We start from the raw sequence: 26,651 nt of genomic DNA on the forward strand, positions 1-26,651 counted from the left end.
TTCCTCCGGAGATGCCAGCTCAAAAAAAGCACTGTTTGTAATTTTCGTGTTCAGGAAGCTTGTGGCAGTTTCATCGTGGACACTATCAACCAGATTTATGAAATATTCATTAAACTTGTTCGTCAAATTTTGTCTTTTAAATGCTTCATTATTATTATTTCAAGTTCTTCATTTTGGCGGCTTCCGCTTTGTGATAGTTTGTTCATTTCGCGCCAGATTTCATTACCACGAGCACCCGGTTTCCCCAAGAGCTTTTTAAAATAGCTGTTTTTAGCATTCCGTAAAAACTTTGTCACGAAGTTTCCGTTTTTTATAAGCAAGAAAGTCTGCACGGTTTTTCATTTGCAGAAATATGGAATACAATGCATATTTTTTCTTATCATATTGAGACATTCATCTGTAAGCCAGGGCTTACATATCTTCCTGGATTTCTTTTTCATTTTGAACCTAAAGCAGGTTCTGTAGGCTTCAATAAGGATAGAAATGAGAATGTTGTAGGCTTTGTTAGCATCTACACATTCAACGACGGTTCCAATTTATTTTTTGGATTTCTTCCCTAAAGTTATTTAATGTTCTCGGATTTATCTATTGAACAATAAATGACTCAGAATGATTCACACTTTTTTTCATAATTTTACCATGTTTACAAAACATATAAATAGGCAAGTGGTCACTCACGGCTGCTGAGACAACACCCGATTGTACAGTGTCTTCGATGCTGTTAGTTACGAATAAATCCAGAAGGCTTTCAGAAGAGTAGCTGATGCGTGTTGGCTCATTTATAACGTTTTTGCAACCAAATGAATCTAACATTACCTGCAATTCTCGTGACTGATTTGTATTTTGCAATAGGTTAATGTTACAGTCACCACCAATTGTAATGTGCAGGCTATTTAATGACACAAAACTCAGCACGCTCTCTAGAAAATCAAGAAATGCATCCAGTTTACCATCCGGTGGGCGGTACAGCACTACAAATACAGATTTCTGATACTGTAAGGATAAGGCTTCATAATCTGGCGTTACTATCGAGAATTCGATGAGTAAGCTGCATGGCATGCGCTCGGATACAAGTTGCAAAAATTTTGCCTCCCTTCACCCATGCATAGCGCCATTTCATTTCCTTTTTCTTCGCCGCAGTCATTCCAAGTAGCTTCTTTAGTTGAGGAGCCAGGTGCTCATTCACAAACACGGGTTGCTTAGCGGAAGATCCTAGCTCAGTTGTAGTGAACCTCGTCTTTCGTGCTTTTTCAACAACTGCGTCCCGTTTCGACCGCCGGTTAAAGACCACAGCAATGTTCTGATCTGACCCATCTGTCCCATCCATCCCGCTGTTCCGCACAAGAACACGATGGCAAACCTCAATGTCCTGCTCATTTATGGGCTCGCCCAGCGCTTCACCTACCTTTCCAAGCACGTTCACAAGGTTCTCGTCGTTTTCAACCGGAATTTCTTTCACTTCAACGTTTTTGTTTCTCGAGTACTGATCCTGAGCTGTTATCCTGAGATAATTATCACGGACCTGAGCCTTTAATTTGTCCACCTCCTGAGCCAAAAGATCATTGGACACCTTTAAAGCTGTATTCTCTTCCTTGACGCTAGCACATTCCTCTTTCATGTCTTCATACTGTTTGTTTATGAATTCCAAGGATTGTTTTAGTTCCCTTAACTCCTTCTGGAATTTGCGTTTTATGTCAGCCATCTCGGTTCCCATTGGGACAGGTTACGATTCAAACACAGGCATACAAAATTGGACAGTCAGGCAGCAAAAATGGACAGTAAGGCAGCAGAGGCAGTACGTACAAAAATTAGCAGAAGTAATAAGAGTTCAGACCTGTGAAATGCAAGGTGAAAAAAATCATGCTCTGCTCCATGCACTGCCCCGCTGCCAAATGGTTCCAGCGATGGTCGTGGCGTCCTTTTAAGCCAAGCAAAGTGAGCGTGTCACGGGGTTCCACAAAAACGGTCAATTCACCGGCGCATCAGGACGCCGCACGCTCTGCTCCGTGCGCTGCCCCACTGCCAAATCAGTGTTACAAGCAGTGTCTGAAGTTACTTTACAAGATGCACCTGCAGGTGCTTTACAGCGTACAGGATACATGTTCTCAGAAAAATTATTGTAGCACTACCTCACGACCCAGCCTCTTGGTGATGTTACCAGCTGATGAAGCATATATGTTCTCACACACCTCTAGACATTTCAGGCAATTGGTGTGTGAAACTGAAATAAAAATTTCCTGCGCACCTGCAGTCCGCAAATTTTTGTACATATTCAGTTTGGCATGGTCCTCTCTTATTGTCATATACGTCAAAGTTGTCTGTTAATACAGAAGTGCAGTTGTAGGTGCTTGTGTGCCATCCATTCATCATGAAAGAAAATCTGGACAGATGCCATCTCTCTTCTTTGCTCCAAGGTCTGTCTGGTATAGTTGTTGTTGAAGGACGAAGGAGAGATTGTGCTAGAAAAACTAGTGACCTTGTACAGGCAATACCTTATGAACTCGAGCATACCGGAAGCTTGGAGGAACGCTAACATCATCTTAATCCATAAGAAAAAATACGTCGAGGACTTGAAAAATTACAGACCGATCTGCTTACTGTCCGTTGCCGCTAAGGTATTTACTAAGGTAATCGCTAACAGAATCAGGACAACCTTAGACTTTAATAAATGAATTAAATGATCAGGCACGCTTTTGTTAAGGGTACTCCACAATAGACCATATTCACACTATCAATCAGGTGATAGAGAAACGCGCAGAGTGTAACCAATCCCTATATATAGCCTTTATAGATTGCGAGAAAGCATTTGACTCAGTCGAAACTTCAGCAGTCATGCAGGCATTGTGGAATCAGGGTGTAGAAGATCCGTATGTAAAAATACTGAAAGATATCTATAGCGGGTGCACAGCTACCATAGTCCTCCATAAAGTCTGCAATAAAATACCAATAAGAAAAGGTGTCAGCCAGGGAGACACAATCTCGCCCATGCTATTCACCACCCGTTTACAGGAGGTATTCCGAGGTCGGTATTGGGAACAGTTGGGGATAAAAGTTAATTGAGAATACCTTAGTAATCTGTGATTCACTGCTGACATTGCCTTGCTGAGTCACTCAGGGGATGAACTGCAAAACATTATCAATAAGTTAGGCAGGCAGAGCAGTACTGTGGGTCTAAAAATTAATATACAAAAAACCAAAGTAATATTGAACAGCCTTGGAAGGGAACAGTAGTTTACAGTTGGTAGCGAGATGCTGGAAGGGAATAAGTCTACTTAGGACAGGTAGTGACCAAACGAACGAGGATGAAGAAGAAGGACAGGACAAGTGCTCACTATCAACTGAAAAAAATTTGTTGTTGCATGTGCTCTTTTTTTTTTTGCCTTGAGCAGTGCAGTCATGATCTGGACTGTGCATGCTTTGTGCTTTTGTTTTTCTATTTTCTCTTTTGTATGTATATTTCATGTCCCAATAAATTTTTTCAATTGATAGTTAGCACTTGTTCTGTCCTTCATCTTCATTCGTTTGGGTCCGCAACAACATGGATCCATACCGACTTGCCCAATTTTCTACCCTTTTGTAGGTAGTGACCACAGATCCGGATCTCGAGAGTGAAATAACTAGATGAATAAGAATGGGGTGGCGCACACTTGGCAGGTTCACTCAGATCATGAATGACAGTTTACCAATATCCCTCAAGAGAAAAGTATATAACAGCTGTATTTTACTGATGCTCACCTATGGGGCAGAAATGTGGAGGCTAACGAAAAGGGTTCAACTTAAGTTGAGGACAATGCAGCAAGTATGAAAAGAAAGATGACAAATGTAATGTTAAGAGACAGGAAGAAGGCAGAGTGGGCCAGAGATCAAACACTGGTTAATGACGTCCCAGTCAAAATTAAGAAGAAATGGGCTTGGGCAGGGCATGTAACATGAAGGTAAGATAACCGATGGTCCTTAAGGGTAACAGACTGGATTCCAGGGGAAGGAAAGCGTAGCGGGGGGTGGCAGAAGGTTAGGTAGGTGGATGAGATGAAGTTTGTGGGGTAGGGTGGCTGCAGCTGGCGCAGGACAGGGTTAATTGGAGAGATATGGGGGAGGCCTCTGTCCTGTGGTGGGCGTAGTCAGGCTGATGCTGATGATGCTGTCAAGGAGCAAAGCCAAGTACTGTGAACACTTTTACGTACGTTGAGGTTTTTTCAAATCATTTACCTTTAACGTCTCCTTAATTAACTAGTCGGGGCAGTAAAAAGTGCTCTTACTCTTGCCGTCATGAGATGGGTTAGCAGCTTAACAGTCAGCCGCGGACAAGCGGAGAATACATATACCTCCCCAGTTTCAAACCCCCACATTTGACACTGAACATGGGGCCTGCTTCTGGAGCATTGGACTGGGTTTGACAAGTGTTAGGCCTGGCATTAATACTGATCGTTAGAACTGGCGGCATGCTTTCTTGAGTGCGAGGGAAATTTCGCTGTAGCATGTTTGAAGTCTTTGACATGCTCAGCACATTTTTTTGTAAGCATTATGGGGAGAGTTCGTCTGTTAGAGAACCACGTGGTCCGATTCGGGAACGAGAAGCCAAGCGCCGGAGGACTTGCCAAGCCCGAAGCGAGTGAGTATGGGAGCAACATGGACGGCCTGAGTATTTCTGCACATATCTGTCTCTCTATTCGGCTGGGAATCGCGTGGCTCAGGTACTGAGTGGCCGCGGTCCTCAGATGCCGCAATGAGCTCGCTGGTAGTGCAGCTCGGCACCGCAGACGCTCGACACCGTCTGCTATATATGGTGGGCGCTGACCGCTCGGAAGCTGCTCATATTGCAGTGAACGAGTAGGACCATCTCACAGAAGTGATGCCTCCTCGCGGCCGCATGTATATGCCCCTTAATTCGGAGCCTTTTTTCTTCATCAGTCATTGTCAATGAGTCTGTAAGGTCTAAAAGGCTTTTTGTAGCTGCCTGTTCAATGTTCAATCAGAAAATCGAGACACGACGACCAGCAGGACCGTGCCGTAGACCTACAGGGGGCGTACATTGCCATGCGAAAGCATTAGGAAGGCCGTGAAGACGAAAACTATCCGGCGCTGTCGGCGTGTGTGCGAAGCCTTCACCTACTAGCTGGAGTTTGGGGAATTTGCCTCTCTCTACCTGCCACCTATCAACCGTCCCCTTCTACCCTCCCCCTCACCACTTTGGGGGAAGGGGAGATGCGGGATGAAGAATGACTCAGCAAAAATTAATGTAGATTAGCTCAGCTAATCCAGGATATACAAAGCGAAAGATGTCGGCGTTCACTGTGTTCATTGGCGTTGGCGTTGACAATGTTCTAGACGGCGATGGCTTTGAGGAAAGGAAAGGCGCATAACTGGCTCCCTGGATATGCGGACGCCTCATTCGTGTTTTGGTACATGTGGCGGTGGTGAGAGCGAGATGTGGCCAGAATGCATTAGCGCTGCATGCCACCTCCAAGGGTGGTAGGGAGGGCGCGCTGCATATCCAGTGTGCGGAACGCAATCAAAGCAGGCTTTTGCAGTTGAACACCAAGCCACGTATATGGAAGCGAGATTGAGGTCTCCACTGAGCCACGGAGCCGGTTTGCGCCTTCCGTGAAAATGAACGTCCCTTGCAAAGTTGTCGGCGCCAAAGAACTCTATAACGCCGTCGGCTCACTTGTTTTGTTTGGTTTTTGAGGAAAGGAAATGGAACAGTAACCGTCTCACATATCTCGGTGGACACCTGAACCGCGCCGTAAAGGAAGGGATAAAGGAGGGAGGGAAAGAAGAGAGCAGGGGAACACATGTGGCTCAGTGCTACTAGTGGCGCATGCGCAGTAGTCACTAGGGAGCGAGAGAGAAAGAGTCGGCGGCGGCCACCTGCGCCGTGCGGGGCGTCACTCGTGCTCCGGCATTCGCCGGCTTGCGCGAAGCGCGGTGTTGACTAGCGTAGTGAAGCTTTTCGCTTCAAAACAAAATTGGCTAAGAGGAAATTGACTCGGACAACAGCAGGCCTATGGGCAAAATATACAGCCTCCCGAAGAACTATGTGTGCAAAAATGAGGCTTGCGGAAGCCATTCCTTCTTGCATTGCTCTGGAAGAGCAACCCAACCTGGGTTTCGCAAGCCCCACCGGTGGCTGTGTCGCTGCGTTTAAGACAGGCCAGTGCAGTGGCGCAACAGTGAACTGCTGCGCCGGTAGCGGTATGAGGACTCGCCGCGATCTAACAATAAATAGCTTTAGCATACCGTTACCGGAATACCGGGAGCCTGCCCACCGCCAGTGCGCACGCGCTGATTGGTTCCGATGCGGCAGGCGTGCGCGCAGCAGTACCTGGCGCCCTCAAGGTGATCTGCGCATGCGCACTGACGACGCGCAGTCTCCCGGTATTCCGATAGCGGTAGCACGGTACGCGGCATGCTAATGGTGTCTATGGGACACAATTTGCGTAGTTGGTATCGGAATAGAATCAGAATTGCAGTATATAGGGGAGTGAAAGACAGTGGACTCAATTGGAATAGAGTCACAACCGGAATAGATTGGCGAGTGAAAGTGAAATGCTATTGCGTTTAATCGCCATCAAAATAACTGACCGCCCCTAAGGTTCTTTGTAACGTAGCACGAACTAAGCAGTCTCTTTCAACTTATGCCAGAGCCGTATTCACACGAACATGCAATTTTGCACAGCCGCCCGGCACTTATTTGCTAGGGAGTTCGTCGTTGCGCCATGCGGCCTGTGCTGACGCCGTTTCCTCTCCCGTGACAGGAAGTCCAAGCCCCCCCCCCCCTCCCCCCGGTCTGATACATAAAGTTACCTTGGGCCCCTCCTGAAAAACAGTTCGGGCTGCCTACTTGTCCCGTGACCTATATCATAAAAGGCATGCGGAGAGCCTTTCGGCAATTATACAGATTCATTGGAGTCACCAGGTTTGCTGACATGTGCACCTCGTCTTGCTGCTGTCCGCTCCGACGGACTTGCTTGTCAGGTGATTCCACGGGGCAGCCGTGACCAGACCAACAGCAGTCACGAGCTCCGGCGGCTGCTATCTTGGCGGCAAAGCACAACGGTCGCGGCTGCTTACGCGCAACTGTCGCAGATTCCTGGCTTCTTCCAGCGGGGCCTCTCATCGTGGGACCTGCGAGCACGCCGTTCGTGGGCCATCCCCGTGACCTGCGGTGACCTTCACGCAAGCTTCAGAACAACTCTGGCGCAATGGACCTGAGTGCGAGACACTACAGCGGCGCGATTTCCGCCGCAAGTCCTGCCTCAAATTCATAGCGAAGACCTGCGGAACCTCTGTAGTGTGTTCTCAAAGGCACCGGGGATATTGTAAGTTGGGAAATGGACTCGCCAGGCGACCGTCCCCTACAGTCGAGTTTCCCCGCATAACCTCCCTGTAACACACCCGTCCATCTTTGCTTAGTTCAGATACATTCTTCGCCCTCACCCGCCGTGCTTTCACCGTTCCTTCCTCTCCAGCCGTCCAATCACCCGCGTGGCTCAGTGGTTAGAGCGCCCGGCTGCTGAGGCCGCGGCAGTCGCGTTTTAGTGGAGGCGAAACGCATAAGGATCCCGTGTGCTGTGCGATATCATCATCATCATCATCAGCCTTACTACACCCACTGCAGGGCAAAGGCCTCCCCCATGTCTCTCCAATTAACCCTATCCTTTGCCAGCTGCATCCTCCCTTTGCCTGCAAACTTCTTAATCTCATCCGCCCACCTAACCTTCTGCCGCCCCCTGCTCCGCTTACTTTCTCGTGGAATCTACTCCGTTACCCTTAATTACCAGCGGTTATCTTGCCTTCGCATTACATGCCCTGCCCAAGCCCATTTCTTTCTCTTGATTTCTACTAGGATGTCATTAACCCGTGTTTGTTCCCTCACCCACTCTGCCCGCTTCCGATCTCTTAACGTTACACCTATCATTTTTCTTTCCATGGCTCGCTGCGTTGTCCTTAACTTAAGCTGAACTCTTTTCGTTAGCCTCCACGTTTCTGCCCCGTAGGTGAGTACCGGTAAGATTATACTGTTGTACACTTTCCTCTTGAGGGAAATTGGTAAACTGTCACTCATGATCTGCGAGAGTTTGCCATATGCGCTCCACCCCATTCTTATCCTTCTAGTTATCTCCCTCTCATGATCCGGATCAGCTGTCACTACCTGCCCTAAGTAGACGTATTCCGTCACAATTTCTAAGCTCTCGCTGCCAATTGTTAACTGTTGTTCCTTTGCTAGGCTGTTGAACATTACCTTGGTTTTCTGCATGTTAATTTTTAGACCCATCGATCTGCTCTGCCTGTTTAACTCATTGATCATGATTTGCAGTTCACCTCCTGAGTGACTCAGCAAGGCAATGTGCGATATCAGTGCACGTTAAAGATGTCCGGGTGGTCGAAATTATTCTCGAGCCCTCCACTACAGCACCTCTTTCTCTCTTATTTCACTCACACCTTCTCCCTTCCCTCGCGGCGCTATTGAGCTGCGTGTCCTATAGGGTGCCTCGATGCGCGCGCCCGGGCGTGAGCATCTTGCAGCCGCCTATTTTTTTATGGAGGCAAAACACAAAGGCGCCCGTGTGCTGTGCGATGTCAGCGCACGTTAAAGATTCCTATGTGGTCGAAATTATTCCGGAGCCCTCCACTACGGCACCTCTCTCTTCCTTCTTTCACTCCCTCCTTTATCCCTTCCCTTACGGCACGGTTCAGGTGTCCTACGATATATGAGACAGATAGTGCGCCATTTCTTTTCCCCCAAAACCAATTATTATTATTAGCCGCCTAATCCTACAAATGCGAGGGGTGACTGGCAGGGTCGTTCCATAATAATAATAATAATAATTGCTTTTTGGGGAAATGAAATGGCGCAGTATCTGTCTCATATATCATTGGACACCTGTCTGTCTCTTGTTGCCAGGAAGAAAGAAAAGGAAAGTGCACAGGCCTGCTCACTGGCTCAAGACGAGCCACAATCGCTATCACGTGCAGATAGTAGAGTTGAAAGATGGGATAGAAAGACAGGATAGTAAAGACGCGCTAAAGACAAGGCCGATCCCGGAGCATTGCAATACCGGGCCAACCGGTGGCGGGAGTGAAGCATCCTTCAAACTCTCCGCCACATTTCCAAAAATAAGTCCAATTGGACCGTAACAGATACTGTACGGGGTCCGGACATTCACGCCTCCACTGCAATATCCACTATTGGACACCTGAACAGCGCCGCAAGGGAAGTGATAAATGAGGGAGGGAAAGAAGAAAGGTGCCGTAGTGGAGGGCTCCGGAATAATTTCGACCATCTGGGGATCTTTAATGTGCACTGACATCACACAGCACACGGGCGCCTTAGCGTTTTGCCTCCATAAAAACTCAGCCGCCGCGGTCGAGTTCGAACTCGGGAACTCCGGATCAGTAGCCGAGCGCTCTAACCACTGAGCCACCGCGACGGGTCTCGTTCCAATGTCAAACGCCAGAGAGGGGTCGATTCTCTTGTGTCACCTTTTTGGCCTTGTCCACGCGTCGCCTACAAGACTGTATTCTGTCGTGGAATGACACTTGCGTTTCGGTCATCCAGCCTTCAGGATACAAAGGCCCGTCTCCTTCCCTTTCCTGCTTAGCCTTGGCCGCAGATTGTGCAGAGCCACAGAAAGTGAGGGCGCCTAGCAGTGCCCCCCCCCCCCCCACATCCCCTCTCCCCTTCTCCCTGGACGCCAAAACCCGCGTCCAAAATCCCCTCCCCAAAATATCTGACTCGGTACCACCGCGTAGTGAGCGTCACGTACGGTCAAGCACCACGTCAATGGTACAGGAGAAATTTCTTCGGCTCGCTTGAAGTTCCTAGATCAGCTTTAGGCTGGCTTGCGTAACTTGAAGCGAGCGGACGACTTCGTGCGGCGCTGCTCTTTAGCAGCGGAATGCAGCCTCGCAGGAACGTATCCCACTCCGTCTGGCATCGGTGCATCAGCGTCGCCAAGCCTGAGACCGAGCGAACAGACATACTTTCTTTACTCTCTAGTGTAACCCTCCCGAGGATCATCTGGCCGTTTGTCGCTAGTTGGTGTTTATTATTTCTGTAATAATAAATGCCGGCTGTGTCGGCGCATTGTTGTATTCCTTTGTTGCCAAGAGCACGGACCGCCGTGGTAGGCTTGCGCGGTGTTGCGCTTGTCATCACGGGGTGTGGTGGTGGCTTGACTGTCAACCGCGGACTAGCGGAGAATATACATATATCCCCCCCCCCCCCGTTTTTTTTTAAACTCCGCAATTTGGTCTGTCCAATTTGGTCGACATTTCAATTGGAAAATTTCCGATTACGTGCTTGGAACCAGTTGCAATAAATAATAATAATAATAATAATAATAATAATAATAATAATAATAATAATAATAAATTTTTTACATGGAGCAAGCCAACTGACGTTCCAATTGGAGATATTTCAATTGGAACGCCCATAAGAAGGTCAGCTGTTGGTTCCCAATGCAGGTGGCAGCTCCAAGTGGTCCACAGGCAAGAATACATGACTCCTCAACCATAGGAACACTACAAGCGGGAAAAGGTGACACAGGAAAACTTACTTTTTCGAGCTTCCCATTCATTAGACCCTCCTCTTGGAGCCACGGGTGCTTGACCTGCAAGCAAAATTATTGTATTTACTCACTACTGCACTCATGGTAAAAATGATGAAAACAATTGAGCAGATAAAGATATATTTTTACAAGAATGTAACGAGTGCGTTGTTCTGTTTGCAGAGAGCAATATGGAGATCCCACTTAAGGAAATCATTGGCTTCCAATTGGACTTTCCAAATGGAATGTCCAGTTGAACGTTCCTATTGGACCTCCCAATGGGATTATACAATTGGAGCCGTAAGCAAATTGAACTTCCCAACTGGAATTAAGAAAACCGACTAGGCTACCGGATTGTATTCATGAGTCCATTTGGCTGACTTTTGAGTGCATCTGATTCCAACTGGACCCAACGTATTTTTTTTCCTAGGACGTTGATACATAATGATGGAACAGAAAGAACGTGAGCGAATGCAGGGAAGCGATTTGGAAAATTTCATTTATTTCGACAGGTTTTTAACACTAACGATTAGATAGCCTATGCATCAATTGGACTATCTGGCTTGAACCTAAAAAAAAAACCCAATTAGACGCCGATTGGGAGCGATTCCATTCGGATCCATTTGCAACTTCAGGAAGCAGTTGGATGATACAGTTTAAAAAAAAAAAAAAGAGGCACAATGGGAAATCTTTCAATTAAAAAGTCGATTTGGAAGCCAATGTTTTTTTTTTTTTTTGACTGGGCAGACATTCTAAATGGAGTTCCCAGTTGTTCCAAAAAGTATGGGGACGCTTAAGTCACCTGAAGAGTGGAATGCAACAGCATTATAAGCAACGTTGCTGGTATGTTTATGTGTCTGTGTCAGTTCATATCTTTATCTGCACACACATAATCATGCGCTCAGTGAGCACGACGGGAACCTGTTTTTAACTGGCACTTTCCCAGTTGTGCGCGCCGCTTGTTTTTCAGTTCTGAATTTTCACTCTCTCACCCGCCGCGGTGGCTCAGTGGTTAGGGCGCTCGACTACTGATCCGGAGTTCCCGGGTTCGAACCCGACCGCGGCGGCTGCGTTTTTATGGAGGAAAAACGCTAAGGCGCCCGTGTGCTGTGCGATGTCAGTGCACGTTAAAGATCCCCAGGTGGTCGAAATTATTCCGGAGCCCTCCACTACGGCACCTCATTCTTCCTTTCTTCTTTCACTCCCTCCCTTATCCCTTACCTTACGGCGCGGTTCAGGTGTCCAACGATATATGAGACAGATACTGCGCCATTTCCTTTCCCCAAAAACCAATTATATTATATTCACTCTTTGGTCGCGTGAATTTGTGACGTCATCGCCCTCACAACCAATCAAAGACTTTTGTGATTATTGCAGGACGAGAAATCGCATGATGTGAAGTGCCAGGGTGGGCAGGTTGCTCACCACACAGTGAGTAGGTTGCAGAACGGCTGATTGGGCGACTTAGTATTCCTTCATAATTTTTCAAGCAGGGCACACACATGGCGTCATGTGTGTAGAGTAGGTTGCCACCTGCCACGCCGGGCAGGTTGTGATGGCGCCACAGGGTCACGTGATATTGTGACTGCATCGCCCTCTCGACCAATCAGAGCCTTTTGTGAGTAACGGACGCGAAATCGCACGTGAAGTCTAATGCTGTCGCATTAATACATTACTGGGAATTTCGCAGTTGGAAAGCCCAATTGGAACCAATGATTTTTTTTTTTTGCCTAGGTGGCTACAAGACTTGCTGTTTCCGCTGTAAGCTGTAATCAAGTCCAGTTTTCTCGGGCAAAAAATTTTGAAAATTGGAAAATTGTAGGGCACTGTCATGGAAATATTGAAGGTAATGGTCCATTATTCTCGTATGTAGCAAAATCTCTTTTAAAATGTTTCCATCGATCACATCGAACAGTTAAGACTGCCACAGAAAATAATGGGGAACGCTTTTGACGATATCAAAAACGTGAATAGAATAATAAATACAGGACTGGCGTCGGGTGATCTGCGGATATATTGATTGTTGTATAGTGAAATCTTATTTGAAAAAATTGCGTTCATAAGCTGTTTCCCGCTTAAAAATGCTTTTGTCCAGAATTGCTGGGTATGTATAGTACGTACGGCTTGCACCAGACTACCACTGCAGCTGAATGGTCTGAAAACTACGCCCGCGGGGGAAGAGGAAATCGCTTCCAAAGGAGCCAAGGGCGCTTTGCGCCGCACCATGGAGCGGCCACCACATTTACGGTGCGCGAGAAGATGCGGCCCACTCCTTCCAATTATCAGGTCCCGTATGTGATCACAGTGTTGATGTGGGTAGTGTAAGTTGGAGGGGTGGGCCCCATAGGCGAATGCTACTGGAAAGCGCCACTAAAGACATTTCCAATAAGCGCTCCATGGGCATCGCCTATTGTTCGCTCCACTGCTGTGCGCACCTGGCAGTATAGCACGATGGAAGGGGTAGCGCGAGCTCTCTAAACCGCTCTGCAGCATTGCAGAGAGGAGGTGTTTCGGCATCTGCGTGTACACGACGGGAAGGTCTAGCGTGCATGCTTGTGATAAGCTCAACAATGTTCACAAGCAGCAGAGCTAGCTCAGGCTTTTATGCTTTTTTGCCTCTATAGACGAGAGAGAAGCCTCTTTATTTGAAGGTATGTAGCTGACATGGCAGTTATTAAGTCACTGTGACGAAATTATTGTAATTTTGTTCCTTTCCGCACTGATTTGTAATGTAGATAATTACTTTCCTGCCGTAGTAATTCAATAATCTAATAAGGTATTTACGGGCGGTAATTTCGTAGCAAACGTAATTAATTACTTTCGAAATTACGTTTCCGAAAATTGATCACTGCTCTTTGTGTCGGCAAAGCGTTGGTCTCTTGTATGCCGGTAGGGCGTCCCGAAATTAGGAACGACCTGGATACTACGTGTGGCAAGCCTGCGCCAGCATCGGCAAGTACACAAATTCGGACTGTTTACGTGTGAGAATGCGAAAGCATTAAAGTGCTGAGTCATGCTACGTTGCAGATTGACTGTGATGACTATGACTACGAGGCATGACAATGCATACTTTGTACAAACTCTATATACCTTACATTGCGTTGCCTGTAAAGTGCTGAGTTATCATTATGATTATGAGTCATGACTACGAGTTCATAGGTCATAGTACGTCACGTTTCGTCATTCATGTGTGCACATGTTCGCTTACATGTGTTGTGACAGCTGCTCCATCAAAATTGGTCGAAATTGTCCGCAGCCCTCCGCAACGGCGTCCATCATAGCCTTCGTCGCTTTGGGGCGTTATACCCCGCAAGCGCATAAACCAGAACATATGTCTGCTGCTGGAATATCCGCCGCATAGCAGGCACAGTTGGTTCCTCCCAGTGTGCGGTGGGAGGCGATGGAAAAGCGTGCGTCTTCGCCGCTCACAAAGCTCAGCTCTAAACCGCTCTATTTCGTGGGCAAATAGGCTCACTCCACCGCTACAAATTCCCCACACATTCCATGGTATATATGCGCGAAGAAGCTGGGGTGATCTCCACGTCCCCTATGTTGTTGGTGTCTTTGTATTTGCAAAAAAATATAACTTCTACCGCTTGTAATCACTCCTGCCTTGGCGGCCGAAAGGTTGCCGCAGTATTGATAAATAGGTATTAAATAAATAAATAAATAAATAAATAAATAAATAAATAAATAAATAAATTGGCGGACCAAAGTTATTACTCTGTTAACTCACATTTGAGCTACCTCGGATTCTTAACACTTGAATTGGTGTTACATCTCCCTGCCTTTCCTCTTCCTCACTCTCTCTTGGGGCTACATATTTACTCCAGCTTCATTTCTTGGCGAGTATGGACGCGCGATTCTGGGAATAGACTAGCGTGTAAAGAAAGACAAGGACACAGGAGTGATTAGCGTGTAAAGAAAGACAAAGACACAGGAGTGACTGGACGAGCGCTAACTTCGCAGGATGTGCTTGCTATGACGAAGCTTGTCTATTCAGCCTGGTCGACGAAAACAGTGGAAATGTTTTCAAAGATAAATGCAAGCCTGTGCTACTACGTGTCTAATTCGAGCAAGAACAGCAATTATGCTCTAATAGCAGGACGAGTAGTTGTCCCCTTGGGCCCAAATAGTTCTGTCTTTAGGTTTATTTCACGCCTTGTGCTTTTTTTTTTTCAGAGACTATGTTTCTGTTTTCACTTGAATGTTATCGGTTTATAGTAATTAAACAAGAAACCGAAACTGCTTTTCGCCCTGTGTGGGCTGAAGTTGGGAAATAAGGTTCATGCAGAGCATTGCTACAGGCTATAGGATCGCCTCTTTGACTGTTTCAGATGAAGGCGTCTCACTCAAATCAGCGTAAGTGAAGCTGAAACGTGCAGCCGTCCTGAATCGTGTAGGGCCTAGGAGCTCAGCGCACTTTTTATTGCATCATGCGCAGTGAGCTTCTGCTCCTGTCTCCGTTCGCTGCTTTGTTGCTGTGACGAAGTCGGAGGACCCCAGAACCTAAAGTTTGCATGTTCCTTTCATCGCGCGGCGTGTTTTTAAATGAAAGAGAGCATGTACCGTCTATGTAGGGCAAAAACACCCACAAAAGAAAAAGGTGACGACGGGCACTCCCACTGAGCCGCCCGAACGGCAGCGCTGGGTGCGCACGTGCGACCTGCGGGCTACGTGGCTTCACGGCTGTCCGCTTGCCTCCGCTTACTTTCGATGATGGGCGCGCGTTAAGGAGCCCGAAAGGCGCAAACACTTAGGCGCCCAGGCCGCGGGAGAGGGGCGCGCACCCGTGGTTTGACTTCCGGGAGCTTCTGTAGCTCCCAGTTGGATGTTTATTTTGAGATCCTTCTGAGAAGCGCCCATTTCTAAACTTGGCTAAAAGGACCCGGCGCGTGTCTGGCGTTCTTCTCGCTTCCGGCTCGGCTGCGACGCCAGCGTTCGTGACGCCGCGTGGCTGTCGCCGACCCACAGCTCCTCAGGCTGCCGCTGCCGGTGCTGTCCTGGCCCGCTGTGACGGACCCTTCCCAACGACTGCGCGGGTGTCGCCCGGCGGTGCGCTGTGCCGTCCGGAGAGCGTCCCAAACGTTTTCCGCTGGACTGGGAATTTCGAATGCGAGAGTCTGTTCTCGTGTCAGGAGCTTTCCAATATAGGAAAAGGGAAGCATGGACAAAGGCCGGCCCGTGGTGACGAGAACCACAACCACCACGAGCTATCGTAGCCCGACGGCAGTAGGCAGAGGCGACAGTGGCGAGCTCTTCTGCGGTTGCCTGAACTTGGCGGTTTTCAACACGAGGACAGGCGTCTACAAGGTCCTCGAAACGGTAAGATACACGTAATCCTATGGGTGAGTGTTTGTATGAGGACGCGTGGGCGGGGCCCCTGTATTTGGCACATGCGTGGCGAAATTATCTGTTCGTCCGCTGTCATAACGCCGGCGATAGAAAGAGCTACCGAATTCATGGTGCCGCATTTGGCAGGTACCTCGGAAGGCGAGGGGTAGGGTATACTGTAGGGAAGCTAGCTCCCTTTGGAGAATGGGGACAGGTCGCGTGTTTTGTTACACCGTATACTCAATGCAAACAAAACATGGGGATTGGTTAACGTGCCTTAAGCTTGCAGTTATTTCTTGCGATAGTAGCTCGGTTCTGCCGTGTAGGGCTCTCATTTCTGCACGTATGTTCTGTAAACCGGTCTCAGGCATTCGAGAGCCGTGTGGTATACTATAGGCAACGATGCCGTTGCGGAGGCTGAGGGACTAAAAGCGCTGTGTTGCTGAGTTTGAGGCGGCGGGTGCGATTCCTGGCCGTGGGCTATGGTATCGCACCCAAAGGGATTGCCGTACAGGCTAAGGTCTGTATGTCACTTCATCGCCTCGAATAAGGGTGCAAACTTTGGGGCTTCTTTCCTGTGAAGTTTATGATCTATGCATCTATGCCTGAAAGCAACCCCAGACAGTCTTACTTACTTTTCTGCGCGCATATTCCACGCTGGCACATTTTGCGTTTATTCACGTAATTTGCGAAGCATTCCTATGCTCACCCCCTTGTTCACAATCCTGGCCACTAATTCTCTTTGGTCGCTTAAAACTCGTCGCGAGATTGCCAAAAAAAAAAACTATAATCTATAACACTATTAAGGTTCGGTTACACTACACATAAATACCCCGGAAAGCAGAAAATTGAGCAGCCGTCGCAGTATCTCAGTCGGTAGTGCACCGGACGCGAAATTCGGAGGTCGTGGGTTCGGATCCCACCGGCGGCATGTAGTTGTTTTTCTTCTGCTTTCTAATCAATAATCTTTAACATTATTACCCTATTAAAATCCTTTATCCTCTTTGGTTTCAGCGACAAGCCCCTCTGCGCGCGCGCGCGCGCGCCGCGCAGTTGCACGTTGTCTGACTCACGACAAGCACAGATGCTCACCATTCAATGCTGTGTCCGTACGCGGCACCTGGTTTTTTGAAAATTACTTGTACACCCGCCGTCAAAAGTCCTCATGCCACATATTTTGCTTTCCAGCTGTGTAGTGGACAGCTCAAAACTCCCTTGAGGCTCTGAGTCTGCAGAGCGAGGATAAACTCGTCATCCACTGCTGAAATATTTTGGTTTCTAGGTGTGCCCTAGGTGATACATATACGCGTATACGAGTCACCATGAGGATGCATTGTGGCCTGCAGACTTTTGACTCCAGCTGTACCTGCACATGTATTGCGGTGACGTCGAATACTAGAACATTTTGCCGTCGGCGTGTCTTAGCCCGCGTAGAGTGAATTTTGTAACGGTCTTTCGTACCCCCGCTTTCTTTCGCATTGATGTTGACGTCGCTTTGCCACGTGAAAGTACGTTAACATAACTACTATAACCCATGCTTTACTATGTGCTACCACCGTGCGCGCGCTCTAAAAGCATCACCCAGAATGTTTTGTGTCTCGTGCATCTCTTCAATGGTGACATAACCATCCACCAAAACCCTCTGGACAAGCCCTTAGTCCAACAATCGAGGACGAATTTTTTAGAGCTTGGAAAAAAAAAGTAGGAATAACATACGTGGATTCAGCTAGCTATCGCCAAAAACGACGACAGAAATGCAGCTGCTGTCCGTTTGCTGCTGACCTTCCCCGATTCCGCGTGGACTTCTCCTGTTACCTATACTAAAAGGACGCCGTACTGGTAGCAAACTCGCACGTGTGTTTGTGAGGCATTTCTGTGTTAGACGACGCAGGGTGTAGTAATGAACAACAAAAGTTCTTCGATTCTCATTTTATGTCACGTGTGTTACGAGATTTGAAACAACCAACCCCCAACCCATGTAGAGCGAATTCTCCTTTGAATCCATACGGCGAACGGAATCGGGTATGCTGCACGGACCTTTCAGATGCCATCGAGCCAGACGTCCCTCGGCTCAACTGCCGGTCTCGTGCTGCTGGACGAGCTTTACCGACGCCACTCGAAGGCTGCATTACGTTGACGCTTTCGGCGGTTGCGAAATCCTGTGGTTGACGTTTTCCGTCCTGCACTGCAGGCGTTGTCCAGCATCTCGCTGTGCCTAATCCTGTGGTACGGGACACCCGTGTGGCTCCTGCTGGGGCCCGCCTACCCGTTCTACCTGACCGCGGTCACCTGCTCGCTAATAGGGCTCAGCCACATTCCTGCTGGCATACGTCGTCTCCAGGAACACATTCCTCGTCGCCAGGGGCACCGTGCTGGTACGAACACGCGTCCTGCGTACTCTCGTTTTCGTAACTGCATTCCCGTTGAGTCCCGTCCCCTGTATAATTGGCCTTGGCTTCGCGTTAACTACTTTTACTTGGTTCATTATTTTGTGTTATCTTTATTTTCTGCTATGCGATATTTTTTCTAGAGCTATCCCCCTCCCCTTTTGTTTTTAATTTTTAACCGGTTTAAGCCCATTATACGTAAGTGGAACGAGGCGGGATGCTTTATTTTTAACCCTCTTTAATAAGTCCCACCATACTAAAACAAACAAACATAGTATGGGCCGGGATTTACTGAAGATGGCCCGTTTGGGACAATCCGTCTCTACTCAACCGCCGCGGTGTCTGAAAAGCTGCGCCTTTCTGATGGTGAACAAAATTTCAGCTGTCATGATCTATTTGCGTCGCGGAGGGTGTGAATCTGGGTGTGAGCTTCTCCTCCTTAAAATATAAATAAATGAACTTTTAAAACGAAAGGAAAACTCATTAAGGAAATATACTGGTGCATCAGTTCTGTTATAGGCTCGCTTAAATGCGATATTTATAATTTTATATTAAGGGGTTTTTTAGCTCCGCTCTTTGCAACTCATAAGGACACCTTTGGCTACTTGAAGCTTGGTTTGGCAATCTTGAAAACAGCTGCGGAATCGTCAAGGCATACAATGCCTCTATGCACCTCCCGTCCTTGCCGTCTGAACAAGTGGGAAACGGCACTTGGAAAACTCGTGATGAAGGCGCGGTCCGCTCGCAGGGCTTACACGTTGCTTGATGGCCGGTCTAATTGGAGCAGCAGCTCGCGGACGCTCTTGGCCCGGCGTGGTGCTCGCCTCCTGCGTGCGCGTGCTCATTCATGATGTCTGTCGTGCAAACACAGCCGTCCCACTGCCGACCGCGGGCATATTAGACCCAGTTGAGCGCCTCATTAAGCCGTTTTCCTTAGCTCCCTCGTCGCCAGCTGGCTGACACGTGTGCCGAAAATCGGGCCTGCGGGGTTCACGCGCTAGTTGCTTCTGTAATTGTCGAATGCGTGTTTCCGGACTGGCATTGCTCACGCGAAAAAAAAATAGATTGCAAGCAAAGGAAGGATCGCGGTTGGGTTGTGAAATGAATGGACTATGTGGGGCGCGGATTGGAGGAGATATTTTCGCGCTTAAAAGTTGGCGCTCATGATTGCCGATGTATTGACTATTATGATCGTCTAGCCTAAGTACGGCGGCCAGTCAAGAACTAAATTCAGGTTCGTTTATTCTACCAGAGTAATCGTGTGTCGCATTTTTTTTTTTCTACGCACGCCCAGTCGCCGAGGCACTGCTGAAAGTAGTGCAAATCCGCTCGCTGTTGCAATAGGATATATAGAATTCTCATTTATCGTGCAAATTTCATCACACAAACTTCTCTTCTTTTGTCGTTATTTGTCCGTCTTTCGCGCTGTTCGCATTAATCAGTTCAAGGGGAAAACGAATGCGGCCTCTTATGCAGACTAATCAAACGTTAATAACGACGTGCGCAGGCAGTTCGGATCACATTCGCAATCTTAATAGGATCACAACGCTCGCACAGCGACACGGACCTGGAACGCAAATTAAGGGTGGCGGGGCTTGTAAATCCGCCCAAAATGGCCAAAAAATTATTTTCGAAAGTTGTTTTATCCGCTTGTATGCCTTGTTTTTTACGCTGTCCCGACGTTTCATAGCTGAAATTGCTTCCTGAAACCCGGTGGTGCAATGCGGGGAAGCGCTTGATCAATGGCCGTTTTTCTCAGTTACGGTTTGCTGAATAAGCACTCACCCTGCGAAGATTTCTTCACGACTGTTTTATCTATTTTAACCTCCTCGTTTGTTTTGTTGCACTCCTAGGACCATGGGGCAGGTCAAGACGTTCTTTGTTTTTCGAATTTTTGAATGTTAGATTTTTTGTATTAAATTTTCTTCTCAATTTAGACATGCCAACGGTCACTGCATATCTTACACTGCTTAGAAATTCAAAACAATTTTTTTTTGCTTTGGTAAAAAATATTCTAAGAATTTCTTAATCTGTAGCACGCTAGTATGAACACAGTGAACGTTGAACCAGCCTTCTGCAAAATTTTCTTAACTTTGCAGCTTTTCACATCTTTCAGAGGGACAATATATATTTGGAAACACTTTTCTGGAGATATGACTGCAATTTTGTAAGAGTAGTCATAAAAATAATTTTTAATATGCTCAAAAATGTCATGCAAATACATCAAGTAATACAAAAATGTTTGCTGAAAACCGCGTCCCCCTGAAGTTTCCTCTGTCTCTCTTTCGAAAGAAACCTTCAGCAAGCAAAAACGCGAATGAATAACAATTGATTGAAAAGGTAGAAAGATAATTAAGGACTTTGTTAAGTAAAAAAAAAGGAATATAAAAGTTATTTGGGCGTTCACAAAAAAAAATCACATCGAGAAAATGCGCGGATATAAATTGTTAATAGTAGGATGCAACTTTAAAAGGCAGCAGCAATCAGAGAGAGGTCTGGTTACTCCGCTAGACAGTAATAGCAGTAAACGAAATCAACATTTCAATTTTTCACTTTATTTAAACTGTAAGAAAGATAAAATTCTTGTGCTTACAACTTCGGCTTGTGATTATCTTTTCGTTTAGTTAACAAGAAGAGGTACAACAATGGACTATTTTCTTGTCGCAGTGGAACAGCGTGTGGCTGTCATGGATGTGGGTGGAGATTAGAACCAGTATGCTGAAAAAGTCAACGAGAGGGATGTGACACTTGTTTGTCATGCGGAAAATGAATAAATAGAAAGGAACTTCTGTACGGCAGTGTATGCACCCAGCTTTGTCAATTTGTCAATAGCTTCTAAAGACAAGCTATTTGCGGCTTTAGGCCAGCAGCGTTATAAAGGACCACCTAGCGCACCTTAGGAAGGATACCGTGGCTAGGACCTCAGCCTAGAATGTAGGTGAGCTGCGCGAAGATCCTACTGATTATACTTTTGTACGGTACAAATATGTAACTTTTGAAATTTGTATTTTAAAATAAGCCTGTATTTGCGAACGCGCGGATACTGATTGTTATATCGCAAGCAGCACGCTTTAATGTGAAAGTTGCGCGCTGCTGACTGTTTTCGTTCTCTCCGAAGACAAACAACATGTAACAAGGTCATTGTGTTAACTGCATGGCACTGCGTTTGCAAACTTTTGCGTGCTCATCCGTGCGTCGTTACAGTGGTTTATATTACAGCCAAAAGTGTGTATTTCTGCCTCACAATGCTTTCTCTCTCAGCCACGCTTTGTTGGCGTTCAAGAACCCCCACATTATGTCGATTGAGTCATGCTTGCTAAGTAGAAGGTGTGCAATGGAAGTTCCGCTCTTGAAACGATGTGTGTCGTTCTGCTGCGTCACGCAAGGCTTTCAGGTACAGAGAAGCGTAAATCCTTGCAGGCATGCAGTTGCCTCTGTTTCGCAAGAAAGAGTCAAGGTTAGCGCTAGTTAGCGAGTGCGGTTAAGGAACAAAGCGCCTATAGACGCTATAGTGCTACGTTAACTGAGGCTGCTGACGGCTATCGGACGGCGTGACGAGCGCAGGCGCTGTCCACCTTCGCAGGAGACGATCCAGAACGGCGTCTCGTTTCTGCTCCTGGGCGGATCTTCGGCATTCTTGCTGGTGCAGACGTCCTGCTTCCTGTGGCCCATGTACCTGCTGATCCCCTTCTTCCAGGCCTACCCCGCCATGATGGCGGCCGGGGTGCGTGCTATCGAGGCTTCCGCTTTGCCTCTCCCCGTTCCAGGCTCTTCCCCTTCCCTAGTGCGAAGCGCCGAAGGTGGAAGTGCTTTTATGAGGCGCCCCATAAAAGGGCCGACATCACTCGAAGCGTGTATAGCTTCGGCTCCCGTCCGCAGCGCAAACGCTGGAAACAAGCTTGGCGGCATCGGCACTGATGATGGCGGTGCAGAGATCAATCGACGGAACAGAAATCAACCGGAGTGCTTCGTCGACAGCTGACCCCCCCCCTCCCTCATACATAACAACACACCCGCGCGCTGGCTTTCTGCGCGGCATTGTTGTACGACCGTATATCACGTCGGGACATGCCCATCGCACGCGATATCCGAACACGTGGGCACGTATGCCAGCTAGCAGCGTGGTATTTATGCTTTGTTTTGTCAGCAAAACTCATGATGGTATGTGGTGAATTTTTCCGAGAGGGTGTGGACGCGCACAAAGAAAATCGCAATGCTTTAACGTCACTGTTGAAGCGTGATATAAATATCTGCGAGGGGTTAGGTGGCAGCCTCACGCTTCAGTTTGTGATTTCAGGGCATTCTGCAGGAAAGTAAAATACCAGCAACTCAATTATTTGTGAACATGAGCACCCAGCAGAGATGAACAATTCCGATCCAAACGCTTACCGGTCGGATGAGCAGGCACGAATAACTTGTGTCCTTATTTAGTCGTTCACTGAAAAGTGATCTCGTATTGCACCAGCATAGCATTTATTTATAAATATCGATCGTCCTGGCTGGGTCTGCGTTGTAAAAACGGCAAAGCACGCCGGAGGTAGTGCCAGTGAAACTTTGGGATCACTTTAGCTTTTGTCTGTGGGGCTGCAATATGCGTGTTTTATAGGGTCATTAAACAACTAAACAGTTCCGTGTTTCTTGTCGTATAGCGTGCGTGACTGATCCCTATCATCGCGAACAGGAGGCGAGGGCCGCCATTGCGGGGGAAATAAAAATGCTTGCGCGTTATCGAACGCTGCTATCGAACGCTCGATGCATGGCATTGTGTACCTGCTTGCTACCGCCGTTGCACGAAATGGGTCAGCAGTGATTGCATACGCAGAGCAGAGTGGACCGAGCGTGGCGAAATATATATATATATATATATATATATATATATATATATATATATATATATATATATATATATATATATATATATATATATATATATAATATATATATATATATATATATATATATATATATATCTCAAGAACACTCCCTTTACAGCTTACACCTGTCCCCTTTGCTCTCGCTCATGCAAACAATAACGTAACCATTTCACACGCATTGAAACTGTGCTATTATCTTGCGTTTTTCTCGGTGTACCGTGTAGTGGTTTTGGTCCCGCGATGTATTTACTTGTGGGCATAAATCCCACCATTTGCCGTCCCCGAGCTTTGCGCTGTTAAGTTCAGCAAAACATTTTCGCTGTTGGCCTGTTATTTACTCGCTGAAAACGCCGCTCATTTCTGCAGCTTTCGTTGCCATGGTAATTGTGTACGTGCTTGTGCGTGTAATCGTCATGAAACTTGACTCGCATCCAGTGGACTTCTGCAGCCTGATTCACTTATTGCGCGCGCGAGGGAACGCGTGCTTGCGCGTGTTGAGTGAACGAGCATCTGAAACAAGTGGTGTCAGCGTTATGGTGCAATTATCAGCAGACCTCGCGTATCTTCCCAATTATCGTTCTGCTACATTCAGTAAAAATGCAGTGTATACGAACATAGCGTGCATGCATGAGGGAGAGCTTCAAGAAGTACCCCTCGCCTATAAAATAATCCAGCTGGAATGAGTCAGGCATGTACTGCAGCAACTAGGGTATCGGACCTCCAACCATGGTTTTCGTAGATCTAAAGGCATCTCCCCTGAAATGAAAGTCGTCTCCGTCGCCCCAATACCGAGAAGCATACAAATCCAGAATTTCACGAGCGAAGACGCAAGGCAAGGGCAAAAGCCTTTCACAATATCTATGGCAAAAGTAGAGCCTTTGAGCCTAGCGGAGGCGTACCACGTACGCAGTCGTACGCTGGTTGCGCGTGCGCTGCCGGTGCACGCCAGGCACACGGTACGCACCGGAAATAGCACAGAGGCGAAAGAATATGTCATAGCCACCGGATCAATCAATGGTTATCATCACTGACTCACAAACTGCCTGTCGCAACTAACACACAGGCACGCATCTCCCCTATCGCGCATAGGTAGCATTCTACATCGCACACATATATCGCGAAAGCCCGCGTCGTTGGACATCTGCAGGCATGTGTCTCTGCCTGGCAATGACCGCGTTCATGCGACAGCCCGAGGACTTATCCTCCGGGCGCCGGTGGAAGGCCACCCCACTCACGTACTCGCACACATTCGAATATTACCGACTGCCCCATCACGCAGAACATACTCACCACCTCAAAAATAACTCCTACAAGAGAAGGCGGCCTCCTGGCGTCAAATCCAGACTAACACTTTCCCCCATATTGTGCTAGGGCACACATACCTAGTACACTATAGGCTCACACGCTACCCCGCAAATTGTCCTTTTCTGGAGCACATCCAACCACTACCATTTCACATGGGGATGCCCAAATCCTCCCTCAGTACCCCCCCCCCCCCCTCCTGTCCCAGTGGGAAGCCGTCCTGTCTAGCACAGCCCTGGACGACCAGCGTGACCTGATCGTCCGGGCCACCCAGATAGCTGCGGCAAATGAGGCCCTGGACTGAGAGCTCCGCCCTCTGGCGGTCTCCCTCCAGCCCCTGCTTATAATAAGTTTTTTCTCTCTGTCTCGTTTTAGGCCATTAGAGAGCCAGAAGCGCTCGCGAGCCACACAGAAACCTGTAAAGGTAGCGTTCCGATGACGTCAGAAGGAGACACACGATATCAGTTGTAATCAAAGGGAAGAAATAATACGCTACGAAACATGGGCACAAAACACGCATGACGAGACGGGCTCTGACACTTACTTAAACCATCAATCACACTCCGACCCGCCATGTGTGTTTTGTACTCCTCTTTCATGGCGCCTTCTTTATTTGCTTTGGAACAACGCTAAACCAGCCTGGCAATGTGTGTTTTGCAATCAGTTGTGATGCACGTCTCGCTCTTACGACTTCACACGCTTTCTTTTTAATCAAGCTAACGTACTACCTTGCTTGGTAAAATCGACGCTTTATCGATGCACATGCGACGTCTCCGGGATCTCGTAACACGCTTCACTTATCTCTGTGCCCCTTGTCCTCTACAGCTGTTTATCTTTGGCTTCGCCTGCCGAAGAATGGTGTTATCAGATTTGCTTCAGCGTAGAAAGCTTTCGATACAAAGCGTGTATCATTCCCTCGAAGTCCACAATATCCGCTCGTTGTACTAGGATGTTCGTCCGGCAGTTATGGGCAGTGCTACTAATTCTTAAAAATGCATAAAAAATTGGCTGGCGGTTTAGCATTGCTAAGCACGTAATATTGTGCAAAAGCAGTTTTTTGCAGGTGGACACCACCGCCTCGTATACCTGAAAGCCCGATTGAGTTGTCCACTGACCCAGGGGGCCAGTTATGCGCATCTTCAACTTTTTCACCGTCACTGGCAGTTTTCCCAATGTACGCCGGCGGCCTATCCTCCAGTGCTGCGTTTCAGCAGCAGTGTTGTCAACGCCAACGCATTGCTCTAGTGCAGTGTTTCTGCCACAGCGTTGCCCACGCCAACGCACGCAGCGCTGACACTACCACCACACAACTCAAGACACGAATATTAGCTTGACAGTAATATTCGTTGATGAAGAAGACGATGTGAAATGCACAGCGCGAGAGTGTGTTGCAGTTTAACACAAGGTAGCTGCAGCGATAGCCTAGTACTCTCGTGCAGTGGCCAACGAAGCTGATCTGTTCGCGCTGCCGCGGGTTCGAACGCCAGTCGCGGCAATATTTATTTTATTCATTTATGGTTTACCCAAGGTCACCTTCAAGATCAAGCTTCACACAAACCGGTGAGCCGGTTTGACCTCGTGAATTAGTGCTTTCGCACCAGAAAATACACGCGTGGCGCGGGAACTATAGCCACTGGCATGCATTATTATTCAAGCTTTCTGTGATTCAGCAAAATGCATCAACTAGCAAAAAGCTTTGTCCAGAGCAGCTTTTATTGGCTGTAGTAGAGAAGTGGCTAGAAAAAAAAAATCGGCAGCCCAAGAACCAGATAAAACAGAATGCGGCTGGTCGTGTTATCAGCTACCGGTGTTATCAGTGACATTCCTGACGGCCGCGATGATTTATCTTTCCCGCTATGATTTGTTCATGGGCAAATCAAGTGACATCTGCAATTTTTTTATTGTTTTTGATTCTGGTGTACAGTGCATATGCGAATCAAAAAGGAGCAGGCAAAATTCCTGACAACACCTGACAGCTTAAAAGAACTTCTTGTTGGGCTAGTTACAATTGCAACACCTGACAGGGCAGCCTTCCTATACGAACACATACAAAAAAAAGAAAGCATTTGAAAGCTGCCGATTCATAACACCAGATGCAAAATAGAATGACAATACTATTTACAAAATGGCTAACAGTAATTAAAAAAATATAGCATCGTATGTTAAAAAATGGGATATCGTGCAGGACTTTTTTATAGCTC

General features: G+C 47.4%; 1 pseudogene across 1 annotated transcript in view; it reads left to right on the forward strand.

The window, feature by feature from the left end:
* Positions 1–26,651, forward strand: part of LOC144114060 (uncharacterized) — a 52,892-nt pseudogene that overhangs the window by 24,141 nt on the left and 2,100 nt on the right. Inside the window, exons 4-5 of the transcript XR_013310946.1 lie at positions 18,079–18,262; positions 21,858–21,998. The product of XR_013310946.1 is annotated as an uncharacterized LOC144114060 (transcript). The remainder of the gene's footprint in view (positions 1–18,078; positions 18,263–21,857; positions 21,999–26,651) is intronic.

This window comes from Amblyomma americanum, chromosome 1 (genome assembly GCF_052857255.1).
Source record: "Amblyomma americanum isolate KBUSLIRL-KWMA chromosome 1, ASM5285725v1, whole genome shotgun sequence".
NCBI classification, from domain to species: domain Eukaryota; kingdom Metazoa; phylum Arthropoda; class Arachnida; order Ixodida; family Ixodidae; genus Amblyomma; species Amblyomma americanum.